The sequence below is a fragment of the Lissotriton helveticus genome, chromosome 11 (assembly GCF_964261635.1).
Source record: "Lissotriton helveticus chromosome 11, aLisHel1.1, whole genome shotgun sequence".
NCBI classification, from domain to species: Eukaryota; Metazoa; Chordata; class Amphibia; order Caudata; family Salamandridae; genus Lissotriton; species Lissotriton helveticus.
Window position 1 is genome coordinate 45,043,045 of NC_136072.1, and position 14,868 is coordinate 45,057,912.

A 14,868-nucleotide genomic window follows, 5' to 3' on the forward strand; every position below is an offset into this window, starting at 1 on the left:
GACATACCTGAGATGGGATACCTGAGGTGGCATACCTGAGGTGGTATGCCTGAGGTGGGATACCTGATTTAGGATACCTGAGGTGGTATACCTGAGATGGGATACCTAAGATGGCATACCTGAGGTGGGATACCTGAGGTGGGATATACCTGAGGTGGCATACCTAAGGTGGCAAACTTAAGGTGGGATACCTGAGGTGGGATATACCTGAGGTGGCATACCTGAGGTGGGATAAACCCTAATTGGCATACATGAGGTGGGATATACCTGAGATGGGATACCTGAGGTGGGATACCTGAGATGGGATAAACCCTAGGTGGCATACATGAGGTGGGATACCTGAGATGGCAAACCTGAGGTGGGATACCGGAGGTGGCAAACCTGAGGTGGAATAACCCCTAGGTGGCATACATGAGGTGGGATATACCTGAGGTGGGATACCTGAGGTAGGATACCTGAGGTGACAAACCTGAGGTGGGATACCTGAGGTGGAATTCCTGAGGTGGGATACCTGAGCTGCGATACCCGAGGTGAAATACCTGAGGTGGGATACCTGAGGTGGGATACCTGAGGTGGGATACCTGAGGTGGGGTACCTGAGATGGCATACCTGAGATGGGATACCTGAGGTGGGATACCTGAGGTGGTATACCTGCGGCATAATACCTGAGGTGGCATACCTGAGCTGGTATACCTGAGGGGGATACCTGAGGTTGGATACCTGCGTTAGGATACCTGAGGTGGTATACCTGATATGGGATACCTAAGATGGCATACCTGAGGTGGTATATCTGAGGCTTGCATGCCTGTGGTGGCATACCTGAGGTGGGATACCTGAGGTGGGATACCTGAGGTGGAATAAACCCTAGGTGGAATATACCTGAGGTGGGATATAACTGAGGTGGCATGCCTGAGGAGGGATACCTGAGGTGACATACCTGAGGTGGGATACCTAAGGTGGAATACCTGAGGTGGGATAAACCCTAGGTGGCATACCTGAGGTGGGATATAACTGAGGTGGCATACCGAGGTGGGATACCTGTGGTGGGATACCTGGGGTGGGATACCTGAGGTGGAATATACCTGAGGGGGGATACCTGAGATGGCATACCTAAGGTGGCATACCTAAGGTGGGATACCTGAGGTGGAATACCTGACATGGCATACCTAAAGTGGCATACCTAAGGTGGGATACCTGAGATGGAATATACCTGAGGTAGGATAAACCCTAGATGGCATACATGAGGTGGGATACCTGAGGTGGCAAACCTGAGGTGGGATAAACACTAGGTGGCATACCTGAGGTGGGATATACCTGAGGTGGGATACCTGAGGTGGCATACCTGAGGAGGGATACCTGAGGTGGGATACCTGAGGTGGGATAAACCCTAGGTGGTATACCTGAGGTGAAATATACCTGAGGTGGCATACCTGAGGAAGGATACCTGAGGTTACATACCTGAGGTGGGATACCTGAGGTGGGATGAACCCTAGTTGGCATACCTGAGGTGGTATGTACCTGAGGTGGGATACCTGAGGTTGGGTACCTGAGGTGGGATACCTGGGGTGGGATACCTAGGGGAATATACCTGAGGTGGGATAAACCCCAGGAGGCATACATGAGGTGGGATATACCTGAGGTGGGATACCTGAGGTGGGATACCTGAGGTGGCAAACCTGAGGTGGCATACCTGAGGTAGGATAAACCCAAGGTGGCATACCTGAGGTGGGATACCTGAGGTGGGATATACCTGAGGTGGCATACCTAAGGTGGGATACATGAGGTGGAATATACCTGAGGTGGCATACCTGAGGTGGGATAAACCCTAGGTGGCATACCTAAGGTGGGATACCTGAGGTGGGATATACCTGAGGTGGGATATCTGTGGTGGGATACCTGAGGTGGGATACCTGAGGTGGAATATACCTGAGGTGGCATACCTGAGGTGGCATACATGAGGTGGGATATACCTGAGGTGGGATGCCTGAGGTGGGATTCCTGAGGTGGCAAACCTGAGCTGGGATACCTGAGGTGGCAAACCTGAGATGGCAAACCTGAGCTGCGATACCCGAGGTGACAAACCTGAGGTGGGATACCTGAGGTGGGATACCCGAGGTGGGATACCTGAGGTGGCAAACCTGAGGCGGGATACCAGAGGTGGGATACCTCAGGTGGCATTCCTGCGGTGGGATACCTGAGCTGAGATACCCAAGGTAACATACCTGAGGTGGGATACCTGAGATGGGATACCTGAGGTGGGATACCTGAGGAGGGATACCTGAGGTGGCATACCTGCGGTGGTATACCTGAGGTGGCATACCTGAGATGGGATACCTGAGGTGGGATACCTGAGGTGCGGTAACTGAGGTGGCATACCTGCGGTGGTATACCTGAGGTGGCATACCTGAGGTGGGATACCTGAGGTGGGATACCTGAGGTGGGATACCTGAGATAGGATACCTGAGGTGGCATACCTGAGGAGGGATACCTGAGTTAGGATACCTGAGGTGGCAAAAACCCTAGGTGGCATACATGAGGTGGGATATACCTGAGGTGGCATTCCTGAGGAAGGATACCTCAGGTGGGATACCTAAGGTGGGATACCTGAGCTGCGATACCCGAGGTGACATACCTGAGGTGGGATACCTGAGTAAGTATACCTGAGGTGGTATTCCTGAGATGGGATACCTAAGATGGCATACCTGAGGTGGCATTCCTGTGGTAGCATACCTCAGGTGGGATACCTCAGGAGGGATACCTGAGGTGGGATAAACTCTAGGTGGCATACCTGAGGTGGGCTATACCTGAGATGGGATACCTGAGGTGGGATAAACCCTAAGTGGTATACCTGAGGTGGAATATACCTGAGGTGGCATACTTGAGGAGGGATAACTGAGGTGACATACCTGAGGTGAAATATACCTGAGGTGACATACCTGAGGAAGGATACCTGAGGTTACATACCTGAGGTGGGATACCTGAGGTGGGATGTACCTGAGGTGGGATACCTGAGGTTGGGTACCTGAGGTGGGATACCTGGGGTGGGATACCTGAGGCGGAATATACCTGAGGTGGGATAAACCCCAGGAGGCATACATGAGGTGGGATATACCTGAGGTGGGATACCTGAGGTGGGATACCTGAGGTGGCAAACCTGAGGTAGGATAACCCTAGGTGGCATACCTGAGGTGGGATACCTGAGGTGGGATATACCTGAGGTGGCATACCTAAGGTGGGTTACATGAGGTGGAATATACCTGAGGTGGCATACCTGAGGTGGGATACCTGAGATGGGATACCTGAGGTGGGATACCTGAGGTGGGATAACTGAGGTGGCATACCTGCGGTGGTATACCTGAGGTGGCATACCTGAGCTGCGATACCCGAGGTGACATACCTGAGGTGGGATACCTGAGGTGGGATACCCGAGGTGGGATACCTGAGGTGGCAAACCTCAGGCGGGATACCAGAGGTGGGATACCTGAGGTGGCATACCTGAGGTGGTATGTACCTGAGGTGGGATACCTGAGGTTGGGTACCTGAGGTGGGATACCTGGGGTGGGATACCTGAGGCGGAATATACCTGAGGTGGGATAAACCCCAGGAGGCATACATGAGGTGGGATATACCTGAGGTGGGATACCTGAGGTGGGATACCTGAGGTGGCAAACCTGAGGTGGCATACCTGAGGTTGGATAAACCCTAGGTGGCATACCTGAGGTGGGATACCTGAGGTGGGATATACCTGAGGTGGCATACCTAAGGTGGGATACATGAGGTGGAATATACCTGAGGTGGCATACCTGAGGTGGGATAAACCCTAGGTGGCATACCTGAGGTGGGATACCTGAGGTGGGATATACCTGAGGTGGGATTCCTGAGGTGGGATACCTGAGGTGGAATATACCTGAGGTGGCATACCTGAGGTGGCATACATGAGGTGGGATATACCTGAGGTGGGATGCCTGAGGTGGGATTCCTGAGGTGGTAAACCTGAGCTGGGATACCTGAGGTGGCAAACCTGAGGTGGCAAACCTGAGCTGCGATACCCGAGGTGACATACCTGAGGTGGGATACCTGAGGTGGGATACCCGAGGTGGGATACCTGAGGTGGCAAACCTCAGGCGGGATACCAGAGGTGGGATACCTGAGGTGGCATTCCTGCGGTGGGATACCTGCGCTGAGATACCCAAGGTAACATACCTGAGGTGGGATACCTGAGATGGGATACCTGAGGTGGGATACCTGAGGTGGGATAACTGAGGTGGCATACCTGCGGTGGTATACCTGAGGTGGCATACCTGAGATGGGATACCGGAGGTGGGATACCTGAGGTGCGGTAACTGAGGTGGCATACCTGCGGTGGTATACCTGAGGTGGCATACCTGAGGTGGGATACCTGAGGTGGGATACCTGAGATAGGATACCTGAGGTGGCATACCTGAGGAGGCATACCTGAGTTAGGATACCTGAGGTGGCAAAAACCCTAGGTGGCATACATGAGGTGGGATATACCTGAGGTGGCATTCCTGAGGAAGGATACCTCAGGTGGGATACTTAAGGTGGGATACCTGAGCTGCGATACCCGAGGTGACATACCTGAGGTGGGATACCTGAGTAAGGATACCTGAGGTGGTATTCCTGAGATGGGATACCTAAGATGGCATACCTGAGGTGGCATTCCTGCGGTAGCATACCTCAGGTGGGATACCTCAGGAGGGATACCTGAGGTGGGATAAACACTAGGTGGCATACCTGAGGTGGGATATACCTGAGGTGGGATACCTGAGATGGCATACCTGAGGCGGGATACCTGAGGTGGGATACCTGAGGTGGGATAAACCCTAGGTGGTATACCTGAGGTGGAATATACCTGAGGTGGCATACCTGAGGAGGGATACCTGAGGTGACATACCTGAGGTGGGATACCCGAGGTAGGATAAACCCTAGTTGGCATACCTGAGGTGGTATGTACCTGAGGTGGGATACCTGAGGTTGGGTACCTGAGGTGGGATACCTGGGGTGGGATACCTGAGGTGGAATATACCTGAGGTGGGATAAACCCGAGGAGGCATACATTAGGTGGGATATTCCTGAGGTGGGATACCTGAGGTGGGATACCTGAGGTGGCAAACCTGAGGTGGGATACCTGAGGTGGGATACCTGAGGGAGCATACCTAAGGTGGTATACCTAAGGTGGGATACCTGAGGTGGCAAACCTGAGCTGCGATACCCGAGGTGACATACCTGAGGTTGGATACCTGAGATGGGATACCTGAGGTGGGATACCTGAGGTGGGATACCCGAGTTGGGATACCTGAGGTGGCATACCTAAGGTGGCAAACCTAAGGTGGGATACCTGAGGTGGGATATACCTGAGGTGGCATACCTAAGGTGGCAAACCTAAGGTGGGATACCTGAGGTGGGATAAACCCTAATTGGCATACATGAGGTGGGATATACCTGAGATGGGATACCTGAGGTGGGATACCGGAGTTGGCAAACCTGAGCTGCGATACCGGAGGTGAGATACCTGAGGTGGGATAGCTGAGATGGGATACCTGAGGTGGGATACCTGAGGTGGCATTCCTGAGGTAGCATACCTCAGGTGGGATACCTCAGGAGGGATACCTGAGGTGGGATAAACACTAGGTGGCATACCTGAGGTGGGATATACCTGAGGTGGGATACCTGAGGTGGCATACCTGAGGAGGGATACCTGAGGTGGGATACCTGAGGTGGGATAAACCCTAGGTGGTATACCTGAGGTGAAATATACCTGAGGTGGCATACCTGAGGAAGGATACCTGAGGTTACATACCTGAGGTGGGATACCTGAGGTGGGATGAACCCTAGTTGGCATACCCGAGGTGGTATGTACCTGAGGTGGGATACCTGAGGTTGGGTACCTGAGGTGGGATACCTGGGGTGGGATACCTAGGGGAATATACCTGAGGTGGGATAAATCCCTGGAGGCATACATGAGGTGGGATATACCTGAGGTGGGATACCTGAGGTGGCAAACCTGAGGTGGCATACCTGAGGTAGGATAAACCCTAGGTGGCATACCTGAGGTGGGATACCTGAGGTGGGATAGACCTGAGGTGGCATACCTAAGGTGGGATACATGAGGTGGAATATACCTGAGGTGGCATACCTGAGGTGGGATAAACCCTAGGTGGCATACCTAAGGTGGGATACCTGAGGTGGGATATACCTGAGGTGGGATACCTGTGGTGGGATACCTGAGGTGGGATACCTGAGGTGGAATATACCTGAGGTGGCATACCTGAGGTGGCATACATGAGGTCGGATATACCTGAGGTGGGATGCCTGAGGTGGGATACCCGAGGTGGGATACCTGAGGTGGCAAACCTGAGGTGGCAAACCTGAGCTGCGATACCCGAGGTGACATACCTGAGGTGGGATACCTGAGGTGGGATACCCGAGGTGGGATACCTGAGGTGGCAAACCTGAGGCGCGATACCAGAGGTGGGATACCTCAGGTGGCCTTCCTGCGGTGGGATACCTGAGCTGAGATACCCAAGGTAACATACCTGAGGTGGGATACCTGAGATGGGATACCTGAGGTGGGATACCTGAGGTGGGATACCTGAGGTGGCATACCTGCGGTGGTATACCTGAGGTGGCATACCTGAGATGGGATACCTGAAGTGGGATACCTGAGGTGCGGTAACTGAGGTGGCATACCTGCGGTGGTATACCTGAGGTGGCATACCTGAGGTGGGATACCTGAGGTGGGATACCTGGGATAGGATACCTGAGGTGGCATACCTGAGAAGGGATACCTGAGTTAGGATACCTGAGGTGGCAAAAACCCTAGGTGGCATACATGAGGTGGGATATACCTGAGGTGGCAATCCTGAGGAAGGATACCTCTGGTGGGATACCTAAGGTGGGATACCTGAGCTGCGATACCCGAGGTGACATACCTGAGGTGGGATACCTGAGTAAGGATACCTGAGGTGGTATTCCTGAGATGGGATACCTAAGATGGCATACCTGAGGTGGCATTCCTGCGGTAGCATACCTCAGGTGGGATACCTCAGGAGGGATACCTGAGGTGGGATAAACACTAGGTGGCATACCTGAGGTGGGCTATACCTGAGGTGGGACACCTGAGGTGGGATAAGCCCCTAGGTGGTATACCTGAGGTGGAATATACCTGAGGTGGCATACCTGAGGAGGGATAACTGAGGTGACATACCTGAGGTGAAATATACCTGAGGTGACATACCTGAGGAAGGATACCTGAGGTTACATACCTGAGGTGGGATACCTGAGGTGGGATGAACCCTAGTTGGCATACCTGAGGTGGTATGTACCTGAGGTGGGATACCTGAGGTTGGGTACCTGAGGTGGGATACCTGGGGTGGGATACCTGAGGCGGAATATACCTGAGGTGGGATAAACCACAGGAGGCATACATGAGGTGGGATATACCTGAGGTGGGATACCTGAGGTGGGATACCTGAGGTGGCAAACCTGAGGTGGCATACCTGAGGTAGGATAAACCCTAGGTGGCATACCTGAGGTGGGATACCTGAGGTGGGATATACCTGAGGTGGCATACCTAAGGTGGGATACATGAGGTGGAATATACCTGAGGTGGCATACCTGAGGTGGGATAAACCCTAGGTGGCATACCTAAGGTGGGATACCTGAGGTGGGATATACCTGAGGTGGGATACCTGTGGTGGGATGCCTGAGGTGGGATACCTGAGGTGGAATATACCTGAGGTGGCATACCTGAGGTGGCATACATGAGGTGGGATATACCTGAGGTGGGATGCCTGAGGTGGGATTCCTGAGGTGGCAAACCTGAGCTGGGATACCTGAGGTGGCAAACCTGAGGTGGCAAACCTGAGCTGCGATACCCGAGGTGACATACCTGAGGTGGGATACCTGAGGTGGGATACCCGAGGTGGGATACCTGAGGTGGCAAACCTGAGGCGGGATACCAGAGGTGGGATACCTCAGGTGGCATTCCTGCGGTGGGATACCTGAGCTGAGATACCCAAGGTAACATAGCTGAGGTGGGATACCTGAGGTGGCATACCTGAGGTGCGGTAACTGAGGTGGCATACCTGCGGTGGTATACCTGAGGTGGCATACCTTAGGTGGGATACCTGAGGTGGGATACCTGGGATAGGATACCTGAGGTGGCATACCTGAGAAGGGATACCTGAGTTAGGATACCTGAGGTGGCAAAAACCCTAGGTGGCATACATGAGGTGGCAATCCTGAGGAAGGATACCTCAGGTGGGATACCTCAGGAGGGATACCTGAGGTGGGATAAACACTAGGTGGCATACCTGAGGTGGGCTATACCTGAGGTGGGACACCTGAGGTGGGATAAGCCCCTAGGTGGTATACCTGAGGTGGAATATACCTGAGGTGGCATACCTGAGGAGGGATAACTGAGGTGACATACCTGAGGTGAAATATACCTGAGCTGACATACCTGAGGAAGGATACCTGAGGTTACATACCTGAGGTGGGATACCTGAGGTGGGATGAACCCTAGTTGGCATACCTGAGGTGGTATGTACCCGAGGTGACATACCTGAGGTGGGATACTTGAGTAAGAATACCTGAGGTGGTATTCCTGAGATGGGATACCTAAGATGGCATACCTGAGGTGGCATTCCTGCGGTAGCATACCTCAGGTGGGATACCTCAGGAGGGATACCTGAGGTGGGATAAACACTAGGTGGCATACCTGAGGTGGGCTATACCTGAGGTGGGACACCTGAGGTGGGATAAGCCCCTAGGTGGTATACCTGAGGTGGAATATACCTGAGGTGGCATACCTGAGGAGGGATAACTGAGGTGACATACCTGAGGTGAAATATACCTGAGCTGACATACCTGAGGAAGGATACCTGAGGTTACATACCTGAGGTGGGATACCTGAGGTGGGATGAACCCTAGTTGGCATACCTGAGGTGGTATGTACCTGAGGTGGGATACCTGAGGTTGGGTACCTGAGGTGGGATACCTGGGGTGGGATACCTGAGGCGGAATATACCTGAGGTGGGATAAACCCCAGGAGGCATACATGAGGTGGGATATACCTGAGGTTGGATACCTGAGGTGGCAAACCTGAGGTGGCATACCTGAGGTAGGATAAACCCTAGGTGGCATACCTGAGGTGGGATACCTGAGGTGGGATATACCTGAGGTGGCATACCTAAGGTGGGATACATGAGGTGGAATATACCTGAGGTGGCATACCTGAGGTGGGATAAACCCTAGGGGGCATACCTGAGGTGGGATACCTGAGGTGGGATATACCTGAGGTGGGATTCCTGAGGTGGGATACCTGAGGTGGAATATACCTGAGGTGGCATACATGAGGTGGGATATACCTGAGGTGGGATGCCTGAGGTGGGATTCCTGAGGTGGCAAACCTGAGCCTGGATACCTGACGTGGCAAACCTGAGGTGGCAAACCTGAGCTGCGATACCCGAGGTGACATACCTGAGGTGGGATACCTGAGGTGGGATACCCGAGGTGGCAAACCTGAGGCGGGATACCAGAGGTGGGATACCTGAGGTGGCATTCCTGCGGTGGGATACCTGAGCTGAGATACCCAAGGTAACATACCTGAGGTGGGATACCTGAGATGGGATACCTGAGGTGGGATACCTGAGGTGGGATAACTGAGGTGGCATACCTGCGGTGGTATACCTGAGGTGGCATACCTGAGATGGGATACCTGAGGTGGGATACCTGAGGTGCGGTAACTGAGGTGGCATACCTGCGGTGGTATACCTGAGGTGGCATACCTGAGGTGTGATACCTGAGGTGGGATACCTGAGATAGGATACCTGAGGTGGCATACCTGAGGAGGGATACCTGAGTTAGGATACCTGAGGTGGCAAAAACCCTAGGTGGCATACATTAGGTGGGATATACCTGAGGTGGCATTCCTGAGGAAGGATACCTCAGGTGGGATACCTAAGGTGGGATACCTGAGCTGCGATACCCGAGGTTACATACCTGAGGTGGGATACCTGAGTAAGGATACCTGAGGTGGTATTCCTGAGATGGGATACCTAAGATGGCATACCTGAGGTGGCATTCCTGCGGTAGCATACCTCAGGTGGGATACCTCAGGAGGGATACCTGAGGTGGGATAAACACTAGGTGGCATACCTGAGGTGGGATATACCTGAGGTGGGATACCTGAGATGGCATACCTGAGGCGGGATACCTGAGGTGGGATACCTGAGGTGGGATAAACCCTACGTGGTATACCTGAGGTGGAATATACCTGAGGTGGCATATCTGAGGAGGAATACCTGAGGTGACATACCTGAGGTGGGATACCCGAGGTAGGATAAACCCTAGTTGGCATACCTGAGGTGGTATGTACCTGAGGTGGGATACCTGAGGTTGGGTACCTGAGGTGGGATACCTGGGGTGGGATACCTGAGGTGGAATATACCTGAGGTGGGATAAACCCCAGGAGGCATACATGAGGTGGGATATACCTGAGGTGGGATACCTGAGGTGGGATACCTGAGGTGGCAAACCTGAGGTGGGATACCTGAGGTAGGATACCTGAGGGAGCATACCTAAGGTGGTATACCTAAGGTGGGATACCTGAGGTGGCAAACCTGAGCTGCGATACCCGAGATGACATACCTGAGGTGGGATACCTGAGATGGGATACCTGAGGTGGGATACCTGAGGTGGGATACCCGAGTTGGGATACCTGAGGTGGCATACCTAAGGTGGCATACCTGAGGTGGGATATACCTGAGGTGGCATACCTAAGGTGGCAAACCTAAGGTGGGATACCTGAGGTGGGATATACCTGAGGTGGCATACCTGAGGTGGGATAAACCCTAATTGGCATACATGAGGTGGGATATACCTGAGATGGGATACCTGAGGTGGGATACCGGAGTTGGCAAACGTGAGCTGCGATACCGGAGGTGAGATACCTGAGGTGGGATAGCTGAGATGGGATACCTGAGGTGGGATACCTGAGGTGGCATACCTGAGATGGGATAAACCCTAGGTGGCATACATGAGGTGGGATATACCTGAGGTGGCATACCTGAGATGGGATAAACCCTAGGTGGCATACATGAGGTGGGATATACATGAGGTGGGATACCTGAGATGGCAAACCTGAGGTGGGATACCTGAGGTGGGATACCTGAGGTAGGATACCTGAGGTGACAAACCTGAGGTGGGATACCTGAGGTGGGATACCTGAGGTGGCATTCCTGAGGTGGGATACCTGAGATGGCATGCCTGAGATGGGATACCTGAGGTGGGATACCTGAGCTGCGATACCCGAGGTGAAATACCTGAGGTGGGATACCTGAGGTGGGATACCTGAGATGGGATACCCGAGGTGGGATACCTGAGATGGCATGCCTGAGGTTGGATAAACCCTAGCTGGCATACATGAGGTGGGATATTCCTGAGGTGGGATACCTGAGGTGGGATACCTGCGGCATAATACCTGAGGTGGCATACCTGAGCTGGTATACCTGAGGGGGGATACCTGAGGTTGGATACCTGCGTTAGGATACCTGAGATTGTATACCTGATATGGGATGCCTAAGATGGCATACCTGAGGTGGTATATCTGAGGTGGCATGCCTGAGGTGGCATGCCTGAGGTGGCATACCTGAGGTGGGATACCTGAGGTGGGATACCTGAGGTGGGATAAACACTAGATGGAATATACCTGAGGTGTTATACCTGAGGTGGGATATACCTGAGGTGGCATGCCTGAGGAGGGATACCTGAGGTGACATACCGGAGGTGGGATACCTGAGGAGGGATAAACCCTAGGTGGCATATCTGAGGTGGGATATACCTGAGGTGGGATACATGAGGTGGGATACCTGAGGAGGCAAACCTGAGGTGGGATACCTGAGGTGGGATACCTGAGATGGCATACCTAAGGTGGCATACCTAGGGTGGGAGACCTGAGGTGGAATATACCTGAGGTAGGATAAACCCTAGATGGCATACATGAGGTGGCATACCTTAGGTGGAATATACCTGAGGTGGGATAAACCCAAGGAGGCATACATGAGGTGGGATACCTGAAGATGGGATACCTGAGGTGGCATACCTGAGGTGGAATTTACCTAAAGTGGCATACCTGAGGTGGGATAAACCCTAGGTGGCATACATGTGGTGGGATATACCTGAGGTGGGATACCTGAGGTGGCAAACCTGAGCTGCGATACACGAGGTGACATACCTGAGGTGGGATACCTGAGGTGGCATACCTGAGGTGGTATGCCTGAGGTGGGATACCTGATTTAGGATACCTGAGGTGGTATACCTGAGATGGGATACCTAAGATGGCATACCTGAGGTGTGATACCTGAGGGAGCATACCTAAGGTGGGATACCTGAGGTGGGATATACCTGAGGTGGCATACCTAAGGTGGCAAACTTAAGGTGGGATACCTGAGGTGGGATATACCTGAGGTGGGATACCTGAGGTAGGATATACCTGAGGTGGCATACATGAGGTGGGATATACCTGAGATGGGATACCTGAGGTGGGATACCGGAGTTGGCAAACCTGAGCTGAGATACCTGAGGTGGGATAGTTGAGATGGGATACCTGAGGTGGCATACCTCAGATGGGATAAACCCTAGGTGGCATACATGAGGTGGGATATACCTGAGGTGGGATACCTGAGATGGGATAAACCCTAGGTGGCATACATGAGGTGGGATACCTGAGATGGCAAACCTGAGGTGGGATACCTGAGGTGGGATACCGGAGGTGGCAAACCTGAGGTGGAATAACCCCTAGGTGGCATACATGAGGTGGGATATACCTGAGGTGGGATACCTGAGGTAGGATACCTGAGGTGACAAACCTGAGGTGGGATACCTGAGATGACAAACCTGAGGTGGCATACATGAGGTGGGATACCGGAGGTGGCAAACCTGAGGTGGAATAACCCCTAGGTGGCATACATGAGGTGGGATATACCTGAGGTGGGATACCTGAGGTAGGATACCTGAGGTGACAAACCTGAGGTGGGATACCTGAGGTGGAATTCCTGAGGTGGGATACCTGAGCTGCGATACCCGAGGTGAAATACCTGAGGTGGGATACCTGAGGTGGGAAACCTGAGGTGGGATACCTGAGATGGCATGCCTGAGGTTGGATAAACCCTAGCTGGCATACATGAGGTGGGATATACCTGAGGTGGGATACCTGAGGTGGTATACCTGCGGCATAATACCTGAGGTGGCATACCTGAGCTGGTATACCTGAGGGGGGAAACCTGAGGTTGGATACCTGCGTTAGGATACCTGAGGGGGTATACCTGATATGGGATACCTAAGATGGCATACCTGAGGTGGTATATCTGAGGTGGCATGCCTGTGGTGGCATACCTGAGGTGGGATACCTGAGGTGGGATACCTGAGGTGGAATAAACCCTAGATGGAATATACCTGAGGTGGGATATAACTGAGGTGGCATGCCTGAGGAGGGATACCTGAGGTGACATACCTGAGGTGGGATACCTAAGGTGGAATACCTGAGGTGGGATAAACCCTAGGTGGCATACCTGAGGTGGGATATAACTGAGGTGGCATACCGAGGTGGGATACCTGAGGTGGGATACCTGGGGTGGTATACCTGAGGTGGAATATACCTGAGGTGGGATACCTGAGATGGCATACCTAAGGTGGCATACCTAAGGTGGGATACCTGAGGTGGAATACCTGACATGGCATACCTAAAGTGGCATACCTAAGGTGGGATACCTGAGATGGAATATACCTGAGGTAGGATAAACCCTAGATGGCATACATGAGGTGGGATACCTGAGGTGGGATACCTGAGGTGGCAAACCTGAGCTGTGATACCTGAGGTGACATACCTGAGGTGGGATACCTGAGGATGGGATACCTGGTGTGGGATACCTAAGGTGGGATACACAAGGTTGGATACCTGAGGTGGCATATCTAAGGTGGCATACCTAAGGTGGGATACCTGAGGTGGAATTTACGTAAGGTTGCAACCCTGAGGTGGGGTAAACCCTAGGTGGCATCAATGTGGTGGGATATACCTGAGGTGGGATGCCTGAGGTGGCAAACCTGAGCTGCGATACCCGAGGTGACATACCTGAGGTGGGATACTTGAGATGGGATACCTGAGGTGGGATACCTGATGTGGGATACCTGAGGTGGCAAACTTGAGGTGGGATACCTGAGGTGGGAAACCTGAGGTGGGATACCTGAGCTGCGATACCCGAGGTGACATACCTGACGTGGGATACCTGAGATGGGATACCTGAGGTGGGATACCTGAGGTGGCATGCCTGAGGTTGGATAAACCCTAGGTGGCACACATGAGGTGGGATATACCTGAGGTGTGATACCTGAGGTGGGATATCTGAGGTGGCAAACCTGAGATGGGATGAACCCTAGGTGGCATACATGAGGTTGTATATACCTGAGCTGCTATACCGGAGGTGCAATATCTGAGGTGGCATACCTGAGGTGGGATGCTTGAGGTGGCATACGTGAGGTGACAAACCTGAGGTGGGATAAACCCTAGGTGGCATACATGAGGTGGGATATACCTGAGATGGGATACCTGAGGTAGCATACCTGAGGTGGTATACCTGAGGTGGGCTCCCTGAAGTGGCATACATGAGGTGGGATATACCTGAGGTGGGATACCTGAGGTGGCATACCTGAGGTGGTATACCTGAGGTGGGATACCTGAGTTAGGATACCTGAGGTGGTATACCTGAGATGGGATACCTAAGATGGCATACCTTAGGTGGTATACCTGAGGTGGCATACCTGAGGTGGCATACCTCAGGTGGGATA